This window comes from Cucurbita pepo, chromosome 10 (genome assembly GCF_057944985.1).
Source record: "Cucurbita pepo subsp. pepo isolate OVF chromosome 10, ASM5794498v1, whole genome shotgun sequence".
Taxonomy (NCBI): domain Eukaryota; kingdom Viridiplantae; phylum Streptophyta; class Magnoliopsida; order Cucurbitales; family Cucurbitaceae; genus Cucurbita; species Cucurbita pepo.
In genome coordinates this window covers 9,782,393-9,807,616 of record NC_141807.1, presented here as the reverse complement: position 1 = coordinate 9,807,616, position 25,224 = coordinate 9,782,393, and the positions used below count along the sequence as shown (strand labels likewise).

Sequence of the window (25,224 nt, the reverse complement as noted above, 5' to 3'; positions counted from 1 at the left end):
CGATATGCTTATGATATGTTATAATATGTGAATTGTATGATAATACTTACGGTACCATGTGTTCAATGGTATATTTGAGATAAAATACGAAAAGGATTCACTAAACGTAATGTAACGATAGAAGTAAGACATGTTCATGAAACGTTATGGTTTGGTTTCGTATCGAAGTGCTATGGGTATGACAGATTGATAAAAACGATATGGTTACGATGAATTCATAAAACAATACGATTAGGTTATGGGTAGAAAGGGAGGATTATGATAGATTGATAGAACGATAGCGTTACGATACGTTCCTGTAAAGTTATGACTAAGGTACGTTCAGGTAACGACACAACTATGATATGTCTAAGGACGTTAAGGCTATGATAAATTAGGGAAAGATATAACCACGAAGTTTTTACGATATGATATGATTATGATACGACATGTGAAGGACGGATATATATCCAACAAGTGTCAAAGAGGGACGTGAGAATAAATTATTCTCAAGCTTTCTTTACATCGGTCAAAGAGTATTTGATAAGCTTTCAAAATTAAGGGTTTTCTTTGTTCTTCTTCTTCTTTCTCTCTTTTCACGTTTAATTTTTTTTTTTAAATAGAAAAAAGTTTAATGTGAGAATGAAGAAGTTAGAAAGGAGAAAGAAATGAATGTAATAAAACTTTTCCGTCGGTAGGAATGAAAATGGTGAATGGGTCCTTGACGATAGTCGACCGCTATACTCTTGTTTTTGATGTAAGTGATGATTATCAGCAATATGAGTTATGTCAATACCACACCGTTATCAAGAGGAAGTAAAGTAGAGTAGAATAGATCAAGCGATCCATTTGTTGAGAGTACTGTAAGAGGCATACAAGTAAGAATGTTGGATATAATTACTCTTTCACATCTGAGGGATGAGTCTCATAGATCCAACTACAATATCAAAAAAACTTCGGGTGGTAGTGATTGCTTGCATTGGTAGCTCCGTGGTATCCCAGACAAATGTAACATGATGTTTCTTGCTCAAATATAGCTTCATTTGTCTTAAAAGTTCACTTTTGAGTAATTGTGAAAGGTTTCTTAATTTGCAGCCTTTGGTGAAGATGATCACTCCCAGGTGGGTTTGTTAGTGAAGATGCAATTATATAATCAGGGTTTTATATCAATGGTTCCATTTATATCTATAAATGAAATTTGTGGTGTATTTTTTGGAAATTCAACAATAATCATCGATTATTTGGTTACCATTCTAAAGAAATTCAACTTTCGACCTTTTGTGAATGCTCAAAGCTACGTGCAAAGTACTGTCGATTATGATCCATAATACTCACCGACTCGAAATTGAGGTTTGTTCATGTTTGAAAATGTGACAAACCAAAAGACAAAATGCTAATTAATATTGTTTGTGATTGTTGTTGTGAATTCTTCATCTTTGAATACATATATTGGTTGGCTTATGAACTTTTCCCTCCTTTAAAAATATTATTTTTTTAGTTCGGGTCTAATTTCATAATAGGCGATTGAATCACAATATTGCAATATTTTAAGTTAATTTTAAGATTAAAGGTCTATGAATAAAGTAATTACCACAAGTTCTTTTTATGCATCTTATTTTGATCTAGGGCATAAATGCTTCCTAATTATTTTATTTATTTTTTTATGAATTAGGTTATGAAGATCATTTGAATTATAAACACTTTAATTCAAACAATATTTAATGACTAATCATTTTAATATTTATACTCAAATATACTAACAAGTACTAGTAACACTAGTCTCAATGACTTAAAGAATACAACTATTATCTCGAACTATAAAGAATTTAATTCCAACCTATTCTAATGGACAAACGCTTTATTAGACTCTAATGTAAGATTTCACTTCATCAATTTAAGTAGCGTTCAACTACAACTATAAATATCAAATTCTTAAGTATTCATGAACAAAATCGGCCTAACAATGTCTCTTGGAACTATTTACCAAAGGTGTTAGAATGAGCCGTGTGGAAGGGTTGCCTTTAGATGCTTTAGTACCAATTAAGGATGTCAATATCCTAGTAGTGCAGAATGCAGGAAGGTTCGTAGTTGAAAAGAATAACGAGAATATTGGACATCGTTTCATCTACAAGCGTGTGGTGAACGGTCTGGTTGGTATGACTAGAGAACGTCGTCCTCGCAGAATTTATATTATTTTGATAGAAGTTATAAATAACGATGATATTCCATGGTCTTTTATTACAAAGCTGCAGAACTTTCTTTTTGTGCATGTGATATATCCATCGCCACCTACTCATAAGCTCTCATCTTTTAAAGAAGTTCTTGAGTTCCTTGTCCACAAGTAGCAATACAACTACTAGAATGCTATCTCTACTTATAATAAGCCCTCTCTCTCTCTCTCGAAATATATGTGTGTGTTTGTGGATGTATTACTCTCTTTTATTAATGAAATATGGCATAGTCATAATGATATTATGAGTATCTTTTCTATCCCTCCCTTCCTTATCGCTATATAAAGAATATGAAGATTATAAGTAAAAGTGTACAAGTAATTTCTTACTTTTGAACTTAAAATGCTTATAATTCAATTTATCTTTGTTATCAACAATAATTATCAAACGGTATATAATTTTGTCCAAGTAAGGTCGCTTCTCATTCCCTGTATGATATCATAATACAAAATCGAGCGGAAGGGTTAACGATAAAATGATAACAAAAACCCATTCGTCGAACTAACTATAAAGGAAAGGTTGGTTGGAAACCATGTCTATACTTCTTTGCTTTAATCACAGGTAACTAAAGATATATAAGAACAACAAAATATGGCAAGCCCAGTCAAAACATAAACAATTTCTTGCCATGTTATAGTTAATGAATATGGTATGCACAAAGATCCGACGTCACACTTCATGATCCGTCGTCCATATCGTCCTTTGGTCCAATTCTGTCAAGCAAATGTTGCAGCAAGCAAAGAGTTTTTAATAAGTTCGCTATTGCAAAGAGCTCGGTTTAAGGCACAAATGTCTCTGATGTGAAAGGCGCACCAATTCAACGAGATTTAAGTAACCATGAATAAGACACATGATACAACTTGTAAACGAAACGATGTCCATGACTCTTGTTATTTTCTTCCACTACAAACCTTCTAGCCTCCTGCACTTTTTTGTCATTGACATCCTCAATTGAAATTATAATTGAAGTTTACGAATCGAAGAGAAAGTGGATCTGAGTTCTACACGATTTCATTAGCTTCGCTTGCCTACGGTACTTTATTTAGGATGTGCAACAATATGGTCATCTCTCAACCGTGTATAGAGAATTCCTTGATCATTTTCTTGGCGGATAACACAAATGAAATCGCTTCCCTAACCGCCCATCTTATGAGTCTATTCTTGTCTTGTTGGTTTGTGTACTATTCTATACCTCTCTCGATTGATAGAAAGACGTTCGGGAGCTGGGAGAGCCTATCGTGAGGGAACTTTCCTATTCACGGTAGGCAAAGGTAAAGCGGGAGCTGCATATGTCCACGGTGATCAAGGCAGAGCGACTCCGTCTTTAAAAGATGTTGGTTTTATCGAAACTGTTAGATCCGCTTTCATTAAAGAAAAAATAGGAGCTCTTGGTTTGGCCGATGTCAATTCGTATGGCAATGTGGACTCGACTCAAGATGAGAATTCTGCTTTTCATACTGCTGCTATGAGCCGAAAGAGCTGGTAAGCTATCTCTCTAAAAGAAAGAAAAAAGCACGTACGCATTGACCTTGTTACAAGGGGCGGGGGCCAGCCAAAGAAGGTCCGTCGGACTAGGTTAGAACCCTTGATCCGGTTCAGCTAGGTTATTCCATGCGAGAATGTATGCGTATCGGTATCCTCTTTAGAACCGGTTGCTTCCTCTTTTTATTTATACGTTTGGAGAAACCTGCTAAGCCCGCCTTTCTAATCAGGTGTGATTCAATCTTTCAGCTCAAACTTTCCTATCGTCCGACGGAAAAGGTAGGAGTACGACTACCTTTTCCTTGCCCGAGCCAAGGGATCATTCAGTTTCTACCAAAAAGTTCGCTATCTATTAGTTGCCGTAATCGAATGTATTTCTCATTTCATGTTAGCTCCTCTAAGAGCTTTCTGGTCTGTAGTAGACGAAACCTTGGACTTCTATTGAACTTATAGCATTACCTGGTGAGCTCGTTGTTGAGAGTTGGCCTTAAAGGAGATCGAGCAGCCTTTCTTTCCCTACGTGGTATGCTTTCCCGCTTATCGTGCAACTAGCCAACTAGCCAAAGAGAGAGGGAGAGGGATCATGTCAATCAATTTGTATGTGCATTTTGTCCGTCCTGTACTTGTCTGCTTAGCTTTCTTACCCAACATCTTCGGTTTCCCCTGAACCAAGAGGTCCTGCTTATCCATACCCAACAGTCACACTTTCAGCCGAAAGACTGATTTTTTTCATAAAGTCGGTTCATAGATCAAGAAAGAATGAAGCTGCTTACAGGGATGGTTATGCGATACGTCTTTTAATACTTGCCTTTTATTTAACCCTGCTATCAACCTAGCCATTCTCGCTTGTTGCTTTAAGGGGTCTCCCCACTGTTGATTACTCGGATTGGTTCTCGAGTCCCTGTGCCAAAAAGGATGAGCGAGTTTGGTTTAAGTGTTCATCGATTGGGTGGATCCATATGCTCCGAGGGGAGGGGGGGTTGAGACGAGGTGTAGCGCAGTCTAGTCAGCGCATCTGTTTTGGGTATGTTGTCCGCTAAAGGTTTTAGAAAAGGGGGTACAAATTTTCTACATAGGTCATCTGTGGTCACAATTCTTTTAAGGAAGATGCTCCCAAATAATCGGTGAACAATAGCCTTTAAAGAAGTTTCAGAGAGCAAAAAGAGGCAGAATAGAGAATAGGAGTGAGTCGTGCAAGAAAGAAGAAACTAGTAGGTTTAATTTGGGTTCGTTTGAACTAAAAAACGAACAAAAAATTTTCAAACGAACCCAAATTTAAGACTCATTAGCCCAAAGTCCATATGTGGTAAAAAAAATAAACCTTCCGTGGCCCAACCCTTATTTACAGTCCACATCCAACCATTTCTTTTTCAACCTACACGTATGCTCCAGGCCAAACTCACGTAACTAGTCAGAAGATGCGGCCCACAACTGAACGGAAGACAAGTGTCACAATCGCACTCTTGCAGTAGTGAGACTTGCAGTAGTGAGACAATGATTATGTGACATTTGTTCTAATCCAATGAACAAGTCAACCATGCAAAATTTAGACTAAACGAACAATAGCAGTGTATGCTCGAATCACGTTTAGAAGAAATATTTTAGAAAACTTGAGCGAGGAAATACGTTAAAAACAATTTCAAATAAAGCAATGTTATAAGCTAAAAGTGAAGAAACAACAACTGGTCACGTTCTCCTATAGTACATTTTGGGACATTTTAGTCCTGATGGGTGTAGATATGATTTTGAGAACTAATTATACACCCCGTATTGGCAAAACAATAATAATAAAGACCTATCTAAGATGAAACCAAGTAAAACATGTTTGGAATGAGCATGCCACCATGAACCACAAATCGTTTACAAGAATAGCTGAGACATCTAACATGCAGCCACAGGAAACATGTCTCGGCCAATCATGACCGCGACATCTGTCCTTACACAATTTGTCAATATCTCTCTCAACCGGCTCTTCATAAACTCAACGTTGTAGAATGAGGCTGACTTTAGGTCTCGCGACGCGCTTCTAGATGATCTTAGTATTGAGGAGTCTTTTCCAACCTACTAGGAGCTATTGAAAATCACTTATCGGTTTGTTAACTCTTCAAGTCTTCTCTGTTGGTGTCTTTCCTACTTTCTTCGCTTGAAACAATTTCTTCTTTGCATGACGTCATACCACCTGCTGTTACTTGATGTTTTCTTGGTCAGAATAATAACGTTTCAAGTCACTGACGGATGAAGAGAAGGGTCGACCACGATAATTTCAAAGCAGTCTTTGGTTCTTGTTGCTTTGAACTCAAAGTTGCTTTGAAATTATCGTGGTCGACCCTTCTCTTCATCCGTCTGGATGTTATTTTTGGGTGAACATGTGTTGCTTTAGTGGTTTATTTTGTCTCCCTTCTTCAGTCGTGGTGTTGACTTGGTGTCTTTGCCAAGCATTTGAGTGATTAGTGACAAGAGCCTTTAGAGGTCAAATAAACCCGACTGTGAACATGCCATTTTGCTATTTGTAGAATTCAACTAGCTCAGGCTCAGCCGCATGACATCTATTTGTGGTAGGGGACATAAAACTAATCTTGTGATTTATCTCTCTTGGTGGGGTTAAAACCCAATATCTGACCTTCTTGTTTTGGGTCGTGGTGTTCATGTAGTGGCAATAAAGTTTTTGTTGAGGTTGGCACACTTAAGCTCCCCCTTTTCAAATACAACAATGGCAGCAAGTGTAGATTCATCATGGCTAAGATTCTTTCTCAACTGTACTATCGTCATCATTTTCACCCCGCTTGGTTGATGGATGTTTGTCTGAATGATCCTTGGGTTAGATTACATTACTACTAGGCATTTTGCTAGGGGCATGTAAATGACTTTGTGTTCTAGGAGGATGTCAATCCCTAATTATTTGGGCTCTAGAATGTTGGATATGAAGGCTGACTATTTATAGTAAAAATTTGATAGAGATATATATACTAAATAATTATATATAGTAGGCGGTTACATATAGTGAAGCTATATATAATAAACTGAAATCATATGTATACCCATTAGTCAGTGCTTCCTAAATGTACATTTCTCATTCTCCATATCCCCTCTTTGCATAACAGAAGTCATTAATACAAAATCATTAGTCAATATTTCTTCTTACATTTTCTCTATCATGTTCTTTGTGTTCATTTAGATCAAGTGTGTGCGTTGTTGTGTGATTCTAATAACTGGTATCAGAGCGAGGAGAGATTCACCACGATCTGTGAAGATGGAAAGTTAAAAGACTAAAATTGAAAAGTTTGATGGATTCGATATCAGTTTCTAGAAGATGCAGATTGAAGATTATCTGTACGAAAAAGATATTCAGGAACCCATTTTGGGTGTGAAGCTGATACCATGACCACGGAGGAGTGGAAGCTCAAGGATTGTCACGCCGTAGGGTTAATCTGGTTGACGCTGCCAGGGAACCAAAGAAAGTGCAATTGGAAATGGTCCATACAGATGTTTGGGGACCATCTCCAGTTTCTTCATTTCTAGTACAAAAATTTCATGGATTAGAGGTCTCGCCCTGTGCAACGAGAATTACTCTATGAAATAATGAGCGGAGATATTTTTCATTTTCACAATTACTGATGATGGGAGGTTTATGATTTTTTAATTTAAGAATCGTGGAGATGTAGCTCAGATGGTAGAGCGCTCGCTTCTGATGTGGAAAGTACGGAGATCAATATCTTGCATCTCCAAATGAATCGATCACTAAATATATTATTTCTTTTCAATTTTTTCTTATTTACGACATAATGAGCAGGGATGGTTTTTCATGTCACTATTATTGATGACGAGACGTTTAGGATTTTGTGACGTGAGAATCGTGGGGATGTAGCTTAAATGGTAGACCGCTTGCTTTGCATGCGAGTGGTACGGGGATAGATACCACACGTATCTCCAAAATAAAACTATCTATTATTAAATATATTATTGAAAATTATTTCTTTTCAATTTTTCCTTATTCATGACAGGTTGAGTAGCGATATTTCTTCATTTTCACTATTATTGATGATGAAAAATTTAGGGTTTTGTGATGCAAGAATTGTGGGGATGTAGCTTCGCTTAGCATAAGAGAGGTACGACTTAGCATATGAGAGGTACGAGGATCAATACCTCGCATCTCCAAAAGAAACTATTTATTATTAATATTTTATTTCTATTCAATATTTTCTTATTTATGACATAATATGCAGAGATACTTTTTCATTTTCACAATTATTGATGAAGGGACGTTTAGGGTTTTCTGATGTAAGAATCGTAGGGATGTAGTTCAAATGGTAGAGTGTTAATTTCCCATGTGGAAAGTACGGGGATCAATACCTTCAATACCTTGCATCTCAATTGAATCGATTACTAAATATATTATTTCTTTTCAATTTTTTCTTATTTAGGACATAATGAGCTGGGTTAGTTTTTCATTTTTCACTATTACTGATGTCGAGATGTTTAGGACTTTGTAACATAATAATTGTGGGGATATAGCTTAGATGGTAAAGCACTCGCTTTGCATGCGAGAGGTATGGGGATCAATACCTTGCATCTCTATATTTTCTTCATTTTCACTATTATTGATGATGGGTAATTTAGGGTCTTATGATGTAAGAATTGTGGGGATGTAGCTTAGATGGTAGAGCTATATGTTAGAGATTTAGCATGTTTGAGGTAAAGGGATATCCCGCATTTTCAAAAGAAACTATTTGTTATTAATATTTTACTTCTATTCAACCTTTCCTTATTTATGACATAATTAGTGGAGAGATATTTTTTCATTTTCACTAGAATTCATGACGGGACATTTAGGGTTTTTTGATATAAGTATTGTGGGAATGTAGCTTAGATGGTAGATTGCTTGCTTAGCATGCAAGAGGTACGGGGATCGGATCGATACCCCATATCTCCTAAAGAAACTATTCGTTATTACTATTTTATTTCTATTCAATTTTTTCTTATTTATGACATAATGAATAGCGTTATTTTTTTATTTTCACTATTATTGATGACGAGATGTTTAGGATTTTGTGACGCAAGAATCTTGAAGATATAGCTTAGATGTAGAGCGTTTGCATCCCATGTGAGAAGTATTGGGATCAATACCATGCATCAACAAAGGAAACGATTACTAAATATATTAGTTCTTTTAAATTTTTCCTTATTAATTTAAATTTTTCCTTATTAATGACATAATGAGCGGGGATAGTTTTTCATTTCAATATCATTGATGACGGGAAGTTTAGAGTTTTTTGATGTAAAATCGTGGGATTGTAGCATGCGAGAGATACGGGGATCGATACCTCGCATCTCCAAAAGAAACTATTCGTTATTACTATTTTATTTCTATTCAATATTTCCTTGTTTATGACATAATGAGTAGCGATATTTTTCATTCTCACTATTATTCATGACGAGACGTTTGGGGTTTTGTGACGTAAAAATTGTGGAGATGTAGCTTAGATGGTAGAGCGCTCGCTTTGCATGCGAGTTGTACAGGGATTGATAACCCGCATCTCCAAAAGAAAGTATTTAATTTGTTATTATATTTTTTCATTTTCACACTTATGGATGCCCCGGCATCACCAAACCAAACTATTTGTTAATAATATTTTGATATTTTTTTTATTTTCACTATTATTGATGATGGGACATTTAGGGTTTATGATGTAAAAATCATGGGGATGTAGTTCAGATTGTTGAGTGCTCGCTTTGCATGCGAGCGGTACGGGGATCGATACCCCGCACCTCCAAAAAATAAGACTAACTATTATTAAATATATTATTTCTTTTTAATTTTTCCTTATTCATGACATGTTGGGTAGCAATATTTCTTCATTTTCACTATTATTGATGATGGGAAATTTAGGATTTTGTGATGCAAAAATTGTGGGGATGTAGCTCAGATGGTAGAGCGCTCGCTTAGCATGCGAGAGGTACGGGGATCGATACCCCGCATCTCCAAAAGAGAAATTATTTTTTTAAGTATGAGTTAATTTAACATGTTATGTATCCGTGGGTATGAGAGAAAAAGAAAAGATACTTATATAAGGATTATTATATCATTATGGCTATGCCATTTTTATAGATAAAAGAGAGTAATGTCCCACAAGCACATATAGAGAAAGGAAAGATACTTATATAATGATTATTATATCATTATGGCTATGCCATTTTTATAGATAAAAGAGAGTAATGTCCCACAAGCACATATAGAGAGAGGACTTATTGTAAGTATAGAAAGCAATCTAGTAGTTATACTGCTACTTGTGAAGAGGGAATTTGATGAATTCCTCAAAAGATAAGAGCTTATAGGATGACGGTAGCGTCTGATGCATATGACGAAACTTCTTCACAATTGCAATATCTGACCAATTTATATTATTGTCATTTATAGCTTCTATCACAATACTATAAAATTTGGGGTCAAAGCCTATATGGGACTGAAAAGACCATTCACCACACGCTTGTTAATTAAATTATATCTACCACCTCTGAAATTTTCCATGGCAAACCTTCCAACAGCTTGCACTTCTTCATCATTGACATCCTTAATTGGAACTAGATTTTAAGGCAAATCTTCTCCACGACTCACTTTGTAACACTTTTATAGATAGATTCAACAAACTTACTTTGCTCGTGAATACTTTAGAGTTCAATATTTATAGTTGGAGAACGCTATTCAAATTGATATGGTCGAATCTTACAACAAGGTCTAATTGAGCCTCACTTTATTAGGAGATAGCCTCAAATCAAATTCTTTAGTTTGGACAATGGTTGCATTGTTTTAGTCAAACAACCAAGACTAGTGTATTACCAATAGTATAAACATTTTGTACGTGTATTTTCTTACATATTAACAATTGTATACAAATAATAATTAAATTTATGAGTAGAAGTTTGGATGAAGTTTTATTAAATAGGTACTTAAATTATATCTAAAAATATATAAGATTTTTATTTTTTATTTTTTTTATATACATTTAGGAGAACAAAACAAAGATTCAAGAAGATGTCATTCCTGCCATGTTTTAAGTTTTATTCTTTCTTATTTCTCGAAGATTAAAAAAAAAAAAAAAGTTATCCTCTCTCAAATATGGTTCGTTATTTGATTATTTTCTCTTGAGTGAATTTTAAGTGAAACACATTCTCTACCCAAGTAATTGCAAGATGCAAGCTTCACACCAAGAGGAATCAAAGTCCCAAGTATCAACGTTCTTAAGTGTCAATTTTTATTCTCCATCTCAACATAAATTAAACTTATTTTCGTGAAAATATCTATTTATAAAAGCAAAATATCTCAGAGTCACAAAAATAAAAATGAGATAGAGATACGAGACATAAATATGATACCAAATAGATATGATAAATGTAAGGATTAGATTTGATCGAGTTATTTGGATTAGATTTTATCTAGTTATTTGAATTCGATTTGATCGAGTTATTTGGATTAGATTTTATCTAGTTATTTGAATTAGATTTGATTTAGTCATTCTTCAATTGGATGAGAGATCTCTCTCGATTCTTGTTATCTTTCCAGTTTTCTTTTTCTGTCCTAACATTTTGGTATCAGAGTCATGCCCTAAGCTAGTTAAAACTAGAAGCAGCAGTCTTCTACGTGTGTCATAATAAAAGTATGTCGATGGAGAGTCCACTTGTGCAGTCTGCTGGAGGAAGAAGTCAAGGTCGTGGAAGCTTTAGAGGCAGAGGAAGGGGACGAGGCAGACAAACCTTCAACAGGCCATAGTGGAGTGCTATAACTATCACAAGCTAGGACATTTTCAATAGGAATGTCAAAGCAATACCAGACGAGGCAGACAAACCTTCACAAGGCCATAGTGGAGTGGTATAACTATCACAAGCTAGGACATTTTCAATGGAAATGTCAAAGCAATACCAGACGAGGCAGACAAACCTTCAACAAAGCCACAGTGGAGTACTATAGCTGTCACAAGCTAGGACATTTTCAATGGGAATGTCAAAGCAAGGAGAAGGAGACAAACTATGCAGAGAGTCAAGAAGAGATGTATGGTATTATTGGAGGCTTTTGAATGAAATATGATAATTGATTCTATGTCCTCTTTGACAATTTTAGATACCTCCATATCTGATATTTGATGCGTCACGTTTCATTATGAGATCTGCCCTTGGGTCAATAAGACTTAAGCAGAGAGTTTATTTGACTAATGAATTGATTTTTTTGGGTTGTAGAGATATCCCTTACAAATCAAGACTTTGTATTATTTTGAAGACACTCATCAAGACATTTGTAAATGTGCCAGATATCTTGAAGGATATAAGACACGTAATTGAGAGAACCTAAATTTTTTTTGAAGTTTGCTTTTCTAGGATACGTCATCACCAAAGTTTGAGACAAAGACCATTGGATGGGTTTAAATAAGGCTCAAATAAATTTAAAATCCAAGAAAACGTATATGAGTTTGATATTATTTGATTTTAGGTATGGACACAACTAGCTGATTTCTTTTGATTACATTAATGAATGTATGTAGATGTTTAAAGTGTTGATCTTAATGGTTTTAGAAAATATCAACACATCATCGAAATAAACTATCGATTTTTTTAAAGGATTTAAAATATCATTCATAATCTTCTGAAATTCGGATTGAGCGTTATTTAGCCTAAGTGGCATGACGTACCTCTCATATTTTCTAAATTGGACATTAAATGCTATTTTATATTTGTCCTTTTAGGAAATTAAAATTTTCCGAAATCCCAATTTCATGTCGAATTTTATAAAAACATTTGACTCTAAATTCTTTTTATCAAATCATTTTTGTTGTTGATTGGATATCTTATTTATTCTAAAACCTTATTCAAAGGTTTGTAGTTAATTACCAGTATCAGAATTTCTGGTTTCTTTTCACAATGTTGCTAACCTAAAATGCCAGACATGACCACATGCTCTTTGAAGACCTTATCAGCTTCCTCGGCAAAATATCATCTAAAATGTCACAGTATTTAGTGTTCGATGCTTTTTGACTTAACCCTAGGGTTCTATTTAAAGTGAACTTGTGATAATTTTTGTCAAATTATATATTTGAATACCTAATACATTAAGATATAATATCTTATTTCAATAATATTAAAATGTCGTAGAATATCATAATATATGTTTAATTAATATGAATCTCATTCAAATTTCAAATATATATTTTTATTTAATGTTTATAATACACATCAATTATTTTAATATTTAACATATCAAATACGTTAATATGTTTTGATATTATACTTCAAGACTATAGGAACTTGCTCAGAGGACCTGAGAGTTACATTGGCCTACAATGCATCTCATGGACGATGCAAAACTATGGTGGCGCTTGAAGGTGAATTGTATAAAAAACTGGTCATGCACCAAAAAATCATGGGAAGACCATTGATGGAATTGAAGCAATCGACGCTCCCTGTATGGGTTTCCAATCAAAGACCTAATGTTTGATGTTGACTCTTTTGAAGAAAGAGCCACATGATCAAACAACAAAAAACGTGGTGGTATCTCTGAGAACTCTATCACACACATAAAAAAAACGTGTCGAAGAGTTAGACATTACACAGAAGATCTAGCTTTCATCAAGGAGACCTGAGTTCGATTCTCGAAAATGAAATTTTATTTTCTTATTTCGTTTATTTTATAGTTCATCTTTTGTCACCAATTATATTTAAACTTTACCTAGGTTTGAGAAACACTATAATGGATGAGTTCAATAGTATCTTAAATTCAAAAGACTTTTATGAACTTGGTTTGAGAGGCACTATAATGGTCAAGTTCAATAGTATCTTAGATTAAAAGGACTTTTATGGACTTTGAACCTTTAATAGTGTTATGTCATAGATATTTGGTTCAATTTCAACAAGTGAGGTTGAGGTCATTCAAATGGTTAATGTGATAATCCGGTCATTTTCAAGGTCTCTTTAGTTGAACGCCATCATGGCTGAGATGACTGAGATGAGCACCAGAGTGAGTTTGACAAGGAGGGTCGTAGAGAACCACACCCAAGCCAAGCTCATGTTGGGATTAACAAACTGAAAATCCAAAAACACAAACCCTTAAATGGGAACCAGGATGCTAAGGAATTAAAAAGCTTTATTTTTGACGTAGAACAATACTTGAAGGTTACAGGAACTTGCTCATAGAACCTAAGAGTTACGTTGGCCACAATGCATCTCATGGACGGTGGCGCTCGAAGGTGGATGATATAAAAAATGGGTCATGCACCATAAACTCATGGGAAGACCGTTGATGGAAAATCGACGCTCCCCTTGATGGGTTGCCAATTGAAGACCTGACGTTTGATGTTGACTCTTTTGAAGAAAAAGCCACACGATCGAATACCTCGAAATGTCGCGGTAGCCCTAAGAACTCTATCATACGACCTGAGAGTTGAGGGCTACAGAAACTTTCTCATACGACCTGAGAGTTACGTTAGCCGCAATGCATCTCATGGACAATGCAAAACTATGGTAGTTCTCGAAGGTGAATGGTATAAAAAATGGGTCATGAACCATAAACTCATGGGAAGATCGTTGATGGAATCGATGCAATCGACACTCCCCTGGATGGGTTGCCAATCAAAGACCTAACATTTTATATTGACTCTTTTGAAGAAAGAGCCACATAATCGAAAAACTGGAAACGTCACGGTAGCCTTGAGAACTCTAACACACACAGGGAAGGACGTGTCGAAGAGTTAGCCATTGAGCAAAAGATCATGCTAAAACTCTTCAGCGATCTGACAAAAGACTTCAGGACATCTACACTAAAAATTCATTGTCGTCCAGCGGTAAGGATATCTGGCTTTCACCCAGGAGACCCGGGTTCAATTCCCGGCAATGGAATATTATTTTCTTATATCATTTTATTTTACAGTTTCTATCTTAGATTAAAAAGACTTTTATGAACTTCGTACCTTTGTTAGAGTTATGTTATAGATATTTTGTTCAATTTCAAATGGTTAATGCGATAATCCAGTCGTTTTCGAGGTCTCTCTTGTTGAACGACATCATGGTTGAGATGAGCAGGTAATTCAAATGGTTAATGCGATAATCCAGTCATTTTCGAGGTCTCTCTTGTTGAACGAAGTCATGGTTGAGATGAGCAGGTGATTCAAATGGTTAATGCGATAATCCAGTCGTTTTCGAGGTCTCTCTTGTTGAACGACATCATGGTTGATGAGCACCCGAGTGAGTTTGACAAGTTGGGCTGTAAAGAACCACACCTCAAGCCAAGTTCATGTGGGCTTAACAAACTTAAAATCCAAGAACACAACCCCTTAAATGAAAACCGGGATGCTAAGGAATTAAAAAGCTTTATTTTTGACGTAGAACAATACTTGAATGTTACTTGAACTTGCTCATAGGACCTAAGAGTTACGTTGGTCGCAATGCATCTCATGGACGATGCAAAACTATGGTGGCGCTCGAAGGTGAATGGTATAAAAAATGGGTCATGCACCATAAACTCATGGGAAGACTGTTGATGGAATCAATGCAATCGACGCTCCTTCTTATACAAAATTTGGATCAACCAAGAGATAAAACTAGAATTAGATTATGGAACCTTTTTCTAAATTGAGTCACTCCACAATCAAACTTGATCAAGGCTTGATTGAATGACTAAGATGCAATCTACCACAAGAATTGCATAAAACTTAGAAATGACAAAGATATGCTCAAATTTCTACACAGGGGATCATCTCAACTTGAGAGATCAATTTCATTGATCACAAATATGCTTTTACATAATAATGTGTGGGTATTTATAGTCTCCCCACAAAAGAAGTTAGTGGCCGTGATTTAATCTCGATCCCTTTAGATCTCCACAGAAGACGAAGTCAATTTGAGCATTACAAACTTTATGAAATTAAAATAAGAAATAAAGTTTTCTAACCACTCATGAAATGATGCTTGCAACTTCATCCGCTACTTCAACCATGCAAATATTTACTTTTGAATCTCCAAATGGTCTTGACTCAAACGAATCAGCTTGTCACACATGAAATGATGATTGAACCTAGCCTATCCAATTTTGTAGATGAAGTATGAATGCTTGTTGAATCTTCTTGGCCTTGGGTTGTGTAATAGGTCCAGTTGGAACACCGTGATTCTTATCATCATCCCCCTCTTCAAAAGGATTCGTCCTCGAATCAGAAAAATCATCACCTACATCAAAAGGACTTAACTCAGCAACATTGAAAGTAGAATGTACACTGTGATTCTTATCATCATCCCCCTCTTTAGGATTCGTCCTCGAATAAGAAAAATCATCACCTACATCATAAGAACTCAACTTAGCAACATTGAAAGTAGAATGTATTGAAAATTCTAAGGGAAGATCAATTTTATTGTTCCATGCAATAAAATGAGTCATTTTACTAAATGTCTTATAGAGCATTTATAGTCAAATAAAGAATTAGGAATCCACGCTATCTACAAACGCACTCTCAATTGAGCTATCCACGCTAACATTAAAATTAAAATTCATCATTAAAATTATTTACACTAACTCATTGAAATTTTAAAAAGAAATCATCTCTAAGATAGTAAGTTATATTACTTGAATCAGGTGTGGTGAAGGTCGAATAACACCTGACCTTCAAATCTTCAATATTAAGTTCTCCCAACCAAGCTATCCCCGTTAACATTGAAAATGAAAATTCTGAAATTTTAAAAAGAAATAATCACTAAATTTAGATTAAATAGTCAAGTAGTTTTAAAAAGAAATAATCACTAATTTTAGATTGAATATTTAGGTTATGCAAGTTAGTCAACTTGAATTAGGTGCGGTGAGCGTGGATCAAACACATGACTTTCAGATCTTCAGTGATGCTCTCACGTGACTTTCAGATCTTTAGTGACGCTCTCCAAACTGAGCTATCTCCGCTAACATTAAAAATAAAAATTCATCGATTAATAAGATATTTTCACTACTTCATTGAGATTTTAAAAAGAAATAATCACTAATTTTAGATTGAATAGCGAGGTTATGCAACTTAGTCAACTTGAATTAGGTGCAGTGAACGTGGATCAAACACATGACCTAATCACTAATTTTAGATTGAATATTTAGGTTATGCAAGTTAGTCAACTTGAATTAGGTGCGGTGAACGTGGATCAAACATGTGACTTTCAGATCTTCAGTGTTGCTCTCACGTGACTTTCAGATCTTCAGTGATGCTCTCACGTGACTTTCAGATCTTCAGTGACGCTCTCCAAACTGAGCTATCCCCGCTAACATTAAAAATAAAAATTCATCGGTTAAGATATTTTCACTACTTCATTGAGATTTTAAAAAGAAATAATCACTAATTTTAGATTGAATAGCCAGGTTATGCAACTTAAGTCAACTTGAATCAGGTGAAGGGAACGTGGATCAAACACGTGACCTTGAGATCTTCAGTGACGCTCTCCCAACTAAGCTATCCCGGCTAACATTAAAAATGAAAACTCATTAGTAAAGTATTTAGCTAATTCATTGATATTTTAAAAGGAAATAATCACTAATTTTAAATTGAATAGTCACGAGTGAAGTTATGTGACTTGAATCAGGTGCGGTGAAGGTGGATCGAACACGTGACCTTCACATTTCCAGTCTGACGCTCTTAAAACTAAGTTATCTTCGCTAATATTTGAAAAAAAAAATCATAAGTAAAGGTATTTCCGCTAATTCATTATATTTTAAAAAGAAATAATCACTAATTTTAGATTGAATAAAGTTATGCAACTTAATGAACTTATTCAACGTAAACCAAGTGCGGTGAACGTGGATTAAACATGTAACCTTCAAATATTCAGTCCGAACTAAGCTATCCCCACTAACATTAAAAATCAAAATTTATGTGTAAAGGTATTTCCGCTAATTCATTATTCGTTGAAATTTTAAAAATAAATAATAACTAGTTTATTTTTTATGCAACGTAAACCAAGTGCGGTGAACGTGGATTAACATTAAGAGGATATTTTGGAGATATATTTTAATAATAAGTTAGAATATATCTCATATATTTAGGAAGTTGTTAGTATAGATTTGATTGACCGTATATTTTATTTATTTACAAGATTTAGTTAGTTATATATTCTTTTTCTATTTTTAGGTATTAGTTGATAGTTTGTATCCTATTTAAACGTGGTAAACCTGAATGAAGATCATACTTTCGATCCCAATTCTATTTCTATTTCTCATTCTTAACATGGTATCAGAGCACCGATCTTGGTGTTCTTAAATATCAAAATTTCCTTCATGGCGGAATCAGCCAAATCCAGCTCAAATTTTTGGATGTTGATTTAACACATCCTTACTATATTCATCACTCTGATCAGCCAGGATATTCACTTGTTCCAATCAAATTAAATGGAGCAAATTACCAATCCTGGAGTAAATCAGTTATGCATGCTCTTATTGGCAAGAAGAAAATTGGCTTCATTGATGGCACAATTGAGGAACCGTCCCAAGATGCAAATTCAACCGAATTCGAACTATGGAATTAGTGCAACAGTATGATAATATCTTGGTTAACTCATTCCGTTGAAGCAGATATTGCTAAAGGCATTATTCATGCCAAGACAGCTCATCAAGTGTGGGTTGATCTTCACGATCAAATCTCACAAAAGAATGCTCCAACAATTTTTCAAATACAAAACTCGATAGCAACGATGTCACAAGGAACCATGGCACTGTCAACATATTTCACCAATCTCAAAGCACTCTGGGATGAGCTGGAAGCGTACCGCACACCATTTACCTGTAATCAACGTCAAATATATATTGATCAACGCGAAGAAGACAAGTTGATGCAATTGCTCATGGGGCTCATTGAGTCTTATAAAACGGTGAGATCTAACATATTGATGATGTCTCCATTACCTAATGTGAGGCAAGCCTATTCATTACTTGTACAAGAAGAGATGCAGCGTCAGGTAACTTCTGAACCTACTGAGAATTTCTCGATTGCATCAGCAGTGCAGAAGAAAACAATATATTCAAAATTCGCCAAGGACAAATCGTGTGAACACTGTAATAAAAGTGGTCATACAATCAATGAGTGTCAAATTCTTAAGTTTCACTGTAAGTTTTATGATAGAAGGGGCCATACAGAAGATCGGTGTCGACAGAAAAATAATTCTGGAAGGACAAGACAAGTCAATCAACACAATAATCGTGGATATCGATCATCTGCAAATATGGCCGATGTTTCACAGTTGAATACAGAAGAACAGTCACCTAATTCCATTCCAAATTTTTCTTCTGAGCAATTACGACAGATAGCACAAGCCTTATCTGCAATCAATCATCACCCTTTTGGTAATTCTGACAATCACATCAATGTTGCAGGTTTGTTTCCCATATCTACATTATCTATTAACTCTGCGAGTTCTAATTCATGGATTCTCGATAGTGGAGCTACGGATCATATAGTATCAAAATCTTCTGTTATGACTGAACCAAAGGCTGCCATCATGTCTACAATAAATTTGCCTAATGGAGAGACAGCACGTGTGTCACATACGGGCAATATTTCCCTTAGCCCTAACCTTAAATTAAACAACGTTTTATGTGTGCCTTCATTCAATTTAAACCTAATGTCGATCAGCAAACTTACCAATAACTTGAATTGTTATGTCACCTTCTATCCTGATTCTTGTGTTATGCAGGACTTGGCTACGGGGAAGATGATTGGCTCGAGTAAACAATTTGGAGGTCTCTATCATATTTCTTCATCTCCAATCAAATCTTCAGCTCATCAAGTATCTCAGTCATCTGATTTGTGGCATTTACGCCTAGGTCATCCTTCTTTTTCTCGTTTTAAATTTCTAGCTGATCAATTGCATCTTAATAATGCGAGTTATTCTCATAATTGTAGTATCTGCCCGTTAGCAAAACAAACTAGGTTGTCTTTCCCAAGAAGTTCAATAACAACCCATTCTGCCTTTGATCTGATACATTGTGATGTTTGGGGACCACATAAAATTTACTACCCATTCTGGTTTGCATTTTTTTCTCACTATTGTTGATGATTTTACTCGATGTACTTGGGTTTTTCTAATGCAACATAAGTCAGAAGTACATCATTTGTTAATGAATTTTGTTAAATTCGTTCAAACTCAATTTCATACTACTATCAAGATAGTTCGATCAGACAATGGGACTGAGTTCCTATCTTTGCAACCATTCTTTACTTCTTGTGGTATTGAATTTCAGCGCACTTGTGTCTATACTCTACAACAAAATGGAGTCGTAGAACGTAAGCATCGCCATATCCTAAATGTAGCTGGGTCTCTTCTTTTTCAGTCACAGGTTCCACTTAATTTTTTGGGAGAGTGCATTTTAACGGCTGTTTATCTTATAAATAGAACGCCATCACCATTGTTATCTAACAAGACACCCTTTGAAACACTCTACAAATGACCACCTACCTTTCATCATCTTAAAGTTTTTGGTTGTAAATGTTATGCAACTAGAGTACATCTTAAGCAAAAATTTGAACCTCGGGCAATTCCTTGTGTTTTCGTAGGATATCCTTGTGGTCATAAAGGTTACAAGTTGTATGACATGCAATCTCACAAATTCTTTATCAGCCGTGATGTTAAATTTTGTGAAGATGATTTTCCTTTTTCATCAGCTTCACAAACTTCGACATTAGCTCCTTCGACTCCTGTTGTACCACTTCATGATCCATCCTACTCAAACATCCATCCTCCACCTTCTATTTCTTCACCTCCTATTCCTCCTTCACCTCCTATCCCTTCACCTACTACTTCGTCGTCTCCTCCACCATCTTCAGATTCGCCCACTAATTCCAATCCTATCCCACCTGATATATCAGCTCCACTCCGACGTTCTACTCGTACTAAACAACCTCCAGCTTGGCGTAAGGATTATGAGATGTCTTCTGGAGCCAATCATTTAACCTCTAGCTCAAGTCTCGGCACTGGCACCAGGTATCCCCTTCATCATTACCTTTCATTCTCTCATTTTTCTCTACTCAACGTGCTTTTCTAGCTCTTATTACATCCCAGACAAAACCTAAAATCTATGACGAGGCAGTTGGCGACCCGTTATGGCAGCAGGCTATGAATGATGAAATTGCAGCTTTGGAACGTAATCATACATGGTCTCTCGTTCCTCTACCACCTGGTCATATAGCTATTGGTTGTCGTTTTGTGTACAAAATTAAATACAACTCTGATGGTTCTGTTGAACGTTATAAAGCTCGACTTGTAGCAAAGGGATACACTCAGGTTGAAGGTATTGATTACACAAAAACATTTTCCCCTACAACGAAACTTACTACACTTCGTTGCTAGGCATTGAATTTTCTCGATCTAGAAAAGGAATTTTTATGTCTCAAAGGAAGTATGCTCTAGACATTCTTCAAGACACAGGTCTTACAGGAGCACGTCCAGTAAAATTTCCTATGGAGCAAAATCTGAAACTTTCTTTAACTAAAGGAGAGAAGTTGAATGATCCAAGTAAATACAGACGGTTGATTGGCAGATTAATATATTTGACCGTTACTAGGCCTGACATAGCTTATTCAGTTCGTATGCTTAGCCAATTTATGCATGAACCAAGAAAACCACATTGGGAGGCAGCTCTTCGAGTTCTAAGGTACATCAAAGGCACTCCTGGTCAAGGACTCTTACTGCCATCTGGAAACAATTTAAGATTACAAGCATATTGCGATTCTAACTAGGGTGGTTGTCAAACTTCCAGACGGTCTATTTCTGGGTTCTGCATTTTCCTCGGAAATTCAATTATTTCTTGGAAGTCTAAAAAGCAGACTAATGTGTCCAGATCATCAGCAGAAGCCGAGTATAGAGCTATGGCAAATACTTGTTTAGAGTTAACTTGGTTAAGATACATTCTTCAAGACTTGAATGTTCCACTGTCCGAACCAGCATTATTATATTGTGATAATCAAGCAGCATTACATATAGCAGCCAATCCAGTTTTTCACGAACGTACGAAACACATTGAAATAGATTGTCATATAGTTCGAGAAAAGTTACAATCTGGAATCATCAAACCGTGTTATGTTTTGACCAAAATGCAATTGGCAGATGTTTATACTAAAGCTTTGGGAATACAGCAGTTTGACTTTTTGAAGGACAAGTTGGGTGTGATCGACATACACTCTCCAACTTGAGGGGGAGTATTAAGAGGATATTTTGAAGATATATTTTAATAATTAGTTAGAATATATCTGAGATATTTAGGAGTTGTTAGTATAGATTTGATTGACCGTATATTTTATTTATTTACAAGATTTAGTTAGTTATATATTCTTTTTCTATTTTTAGGTATTAGTTAATAGTTTTTATCCTATTTAAACGTGCTAAATGTGAATCAGATCATACTTTCGATCCCAATTCTATTTCTATTTCACATTCTTAACAATTAAACATGTAACCTTCAGATATTCAGTCCGAACTAAGCTATCCCCGCTAACATTAAAAATCAAAATTCATGTGTAAAGGTATTTCTGCTAATTCATTATTCATTGAAATTTTAAAAATAAATAATAACTAGTTTATTTTTTATTGAATAGTCAGCTTATGCAAATGGAAACAGGTGCGGTGAACGTGGAGATTAAACATGCGACCTTCAAATCTTTAGTTTGACACTCTCCCAACTGAGCTATCCCCGCTAACATTAAAAATAAAAATGCATAAAACTATAAGGTGCGATGAATGCAGGTTGAACATAATACCTTCCAATATTCAATTTGATGCTCTCCCAACTAAGCCATCCTAGATAACATAAAAAATAAATAATCACATGTTTTAGATTGAATAGTAAAGTTATGCAACTTAGTCAACTTATGCCAGTTGGATAAAAAACGTGACAGATCTTATGCTAATTCATTGAGATTTTAAAAAGAAATAATCGATCTTCTGCTAATTCATTGGGATTGAGATTTTAAAAAGAAATAATCGCTAATGTAGTGAACCTGGATCAAACGTTACCTTTAAATCTTCCTTCTACTAATTAATTGAGATTGAGATTTTAAAAAGAAATAATTGCTAATGCAGTGAACATGGATCAAACGTTACCTTTAAATCTTCAATATGACCCTCTCCTTGAGCTATCCACGCTAATATTAAAATTGAAAATTCATAAGGTATTTCCACTAATTCATTATATTTTAAACATAAATAATCACTAATTTTAGAAAGAATAGTCAAATTATGCAACATGAACAAAGTGCGGTGAACGTGGATCGAACACGTGACCTTCAGATCTTCAGTCTGACGCTCTCCCAACTGAGCTATCCCCACAATCATTGGAAATGAAAATTCACCATTAAAGGTATTTTCGCTGATTCATTGAGATTTTAAAAAGAAATAATGACTAATTTTTTATTGAATAGTCGGTTATGCAAAAAGAAACAGGTGCGGTGAACGTGGAGATCGAACACGTGACCTTCAAATCTTAAATCTGACGCTCTCCAAACTGAGCTATCCCCACTAACATTAAAAATGAAAGTTTTTAAGTTTTAAGTAAAGGTATTTCCACTAATTAATTCAAATGTTAGAAAGAAATAATTACTAATTTTAGATTGAACTAACATTAAAAATGAAAGTTTTTAAGTTTTAAGTAAAGGTATTTCCACTAATTAATTCAAATGTTAGAAAGAAATAATTACTAATTTTAGATTGAATAATCAAATTATGCACCGTGAACCATGAGTGGTGAACATAGATCGAACACAAGACCTTCAGATCTTCAATCTAACGCTATCTCAACTGAGCTATTCACACTAACATTAAAAATGAAAATTCATCAGTAAAGGTATTTTCGCTAATTCATTGATATTTTAAATAGAAATAATCACTAATTTTTAATAAGATATTCAAGTTATCCAACTTGTATAAGGTGCGGTGAACTAGAACACGTTAGGTATTTCCGATAATTCATTGAGATTTCAGAAAGGAATAATGACTAATTTTAGATTGAATAGTCGGGTTATGCAACTAGAATTAGGTGCGGTGAACGTGGAGATCAAACACGTGACCTTCAAATCTTCAGTCTGACGCTCTCCCAACAGAGTTATCCGTGCTAATATTAAAAATGAAAATTCATAAGTAAAGGTATTTTCGCTAATTCATTATATTTAAAAAAGAAATATCACTAATTTTAGATTGAATGAGCAAGTTATGTTTTTAGATTGTATAGCCTGGTAATAAACTTGTATTAGGTGCGTTGAACGTGGATAAAACACGTGTGACCTTCAAATCTTCAATCTAACAATCTCCCAACTGAGCTACTCTTGCTAACATTAAAAATGAATATTTATCCGTAAAGGTATTGGGTACGCTTCTGGAAATTCAACAAAAGGTAATAGTATTAGACCGAGATGCCAGATTTAAATCTCGCTTCTGGAAAATTCAACTAAGGCATTGGGTACGCAGTTATAGTACGACATTCCACCCATAAACAGATGGTCAAACAGAAGTGCTCAAGCAAATATTGGAAGACATGTTGAGGGTATATGTGATGGATTTTGCAGGAAGCTCGGATAAGTACCTACCCCTTGTGAAATTCACTTATAATAATACGTGCCAAGCCACCATACAAATGGCCACATACGAGGTTCTCTATGGACGAAGATTTCGATCCGTTATCTTTTGGGAAGAAGGGGGGCAAACGACAACTATTGGGCCACAGTTGGTGCAAAGTACCAACGCCGCAGTCCAGAAGATTAAAGCTAGGATACAAACCGCACAAAGCCGAGAGAAAAGCTATGCAGACCTAAGGCGCAAGGACATGGAATTGTAGGTAGGGGATCATATATTCCTAAAGGTAGCACCCCATGAGAGGGGTGCTTAGGTAGGGTAAAAAGGGGAAGCTAAGCCCTAGGTTTAATCGTCCCTTTGAGATATTAGAAAGGATTGGATCTGTGGCCTATAGAATCGGGCAATGCCCAAACTTGTCTGCAGTACATAATATCTTTCATGTATCCATACTACGGAAGTATACCCTAGATCGTTTGCACGTACTAGCTCATGAAACTCTCTTCTTGAGAGATGACCCAACGTATAAAGAAGACCCGATTCAAATAATAGACAAGAAAGTCAAATGATTGAGAAACAAGGAAATCTCTCTTGTTAAGGTCCTATGGAAGAATCATAGAGTAAAAGAAACCACTTGGGAAACAGAAGGCAAATAAGAACCTTGTACCTTGACCTATTTTAGAATAAGCACTTTCGATGACCGAAAGTTTTCAAAGGGGAGGAGAATTTGCAACACTCAAGGTCTCCAATAAGAGAGTGTATAATCCCTACTAGGTTGTATCTAGAAGTAAACAACAAGTAAAATTGAAAAAACATTGAGAAAATGGTACTTTTTCTAATTTGTATAAACTTCCCCAATCATTAAATTTTTTATAGAATAAGAATTACAAGTTGCTTAAAAAAGGAAGGCTCCGATCGGAGAAGACTTTTTTGGCAGAAGATTCAGAAAAATGAAGAATGAAATTATAGAAATTCTAGA

General features: G+C 35.3%; 3 non-coding genes across 3 annotated transcripts; 2 read left to right on the top strand and 1 right to left on the bottom strand.

Annotated features, from left to right (window-relative positions):
- Positions 1–9,601: 9,601 nt before the first annotated feature.
- TRNAA-AGC (transfer RNA alanine (anticodon AGC)) lies at positions 9,602–9,674 on the top strand. Its single transcript has one exon. It is a non-coding gene; the product is annotated as a tRNA-Ala (tRNA).
- Positions 9,675–14,498: 4,824 nt separating this feature from the next.
- TRNAE-UUC (transfer RNA glutamic acid (anticodon UUC)) lies at positions 14,499–14,570 on the top strand. Its single transcript has one exon. It is a non-coding gene; the product is annotated as a tRNA-Glu (tRNA).
- An 8,366-nt stretch (positions 14,571–22,936) lies between these two features.
- On the bottom strand, positions 22,937–23,009 carry TRNAF-GAA (transfer RNA phenylalanine (anticodon GAA)). Its single transcript has one exon. It is a non-coding gene; the product is annotated as a tRNA-Phe (tRNA).
- Between the last annotated feature and the right edge of the window lie 2,215 nt (positions 23,010–25,224).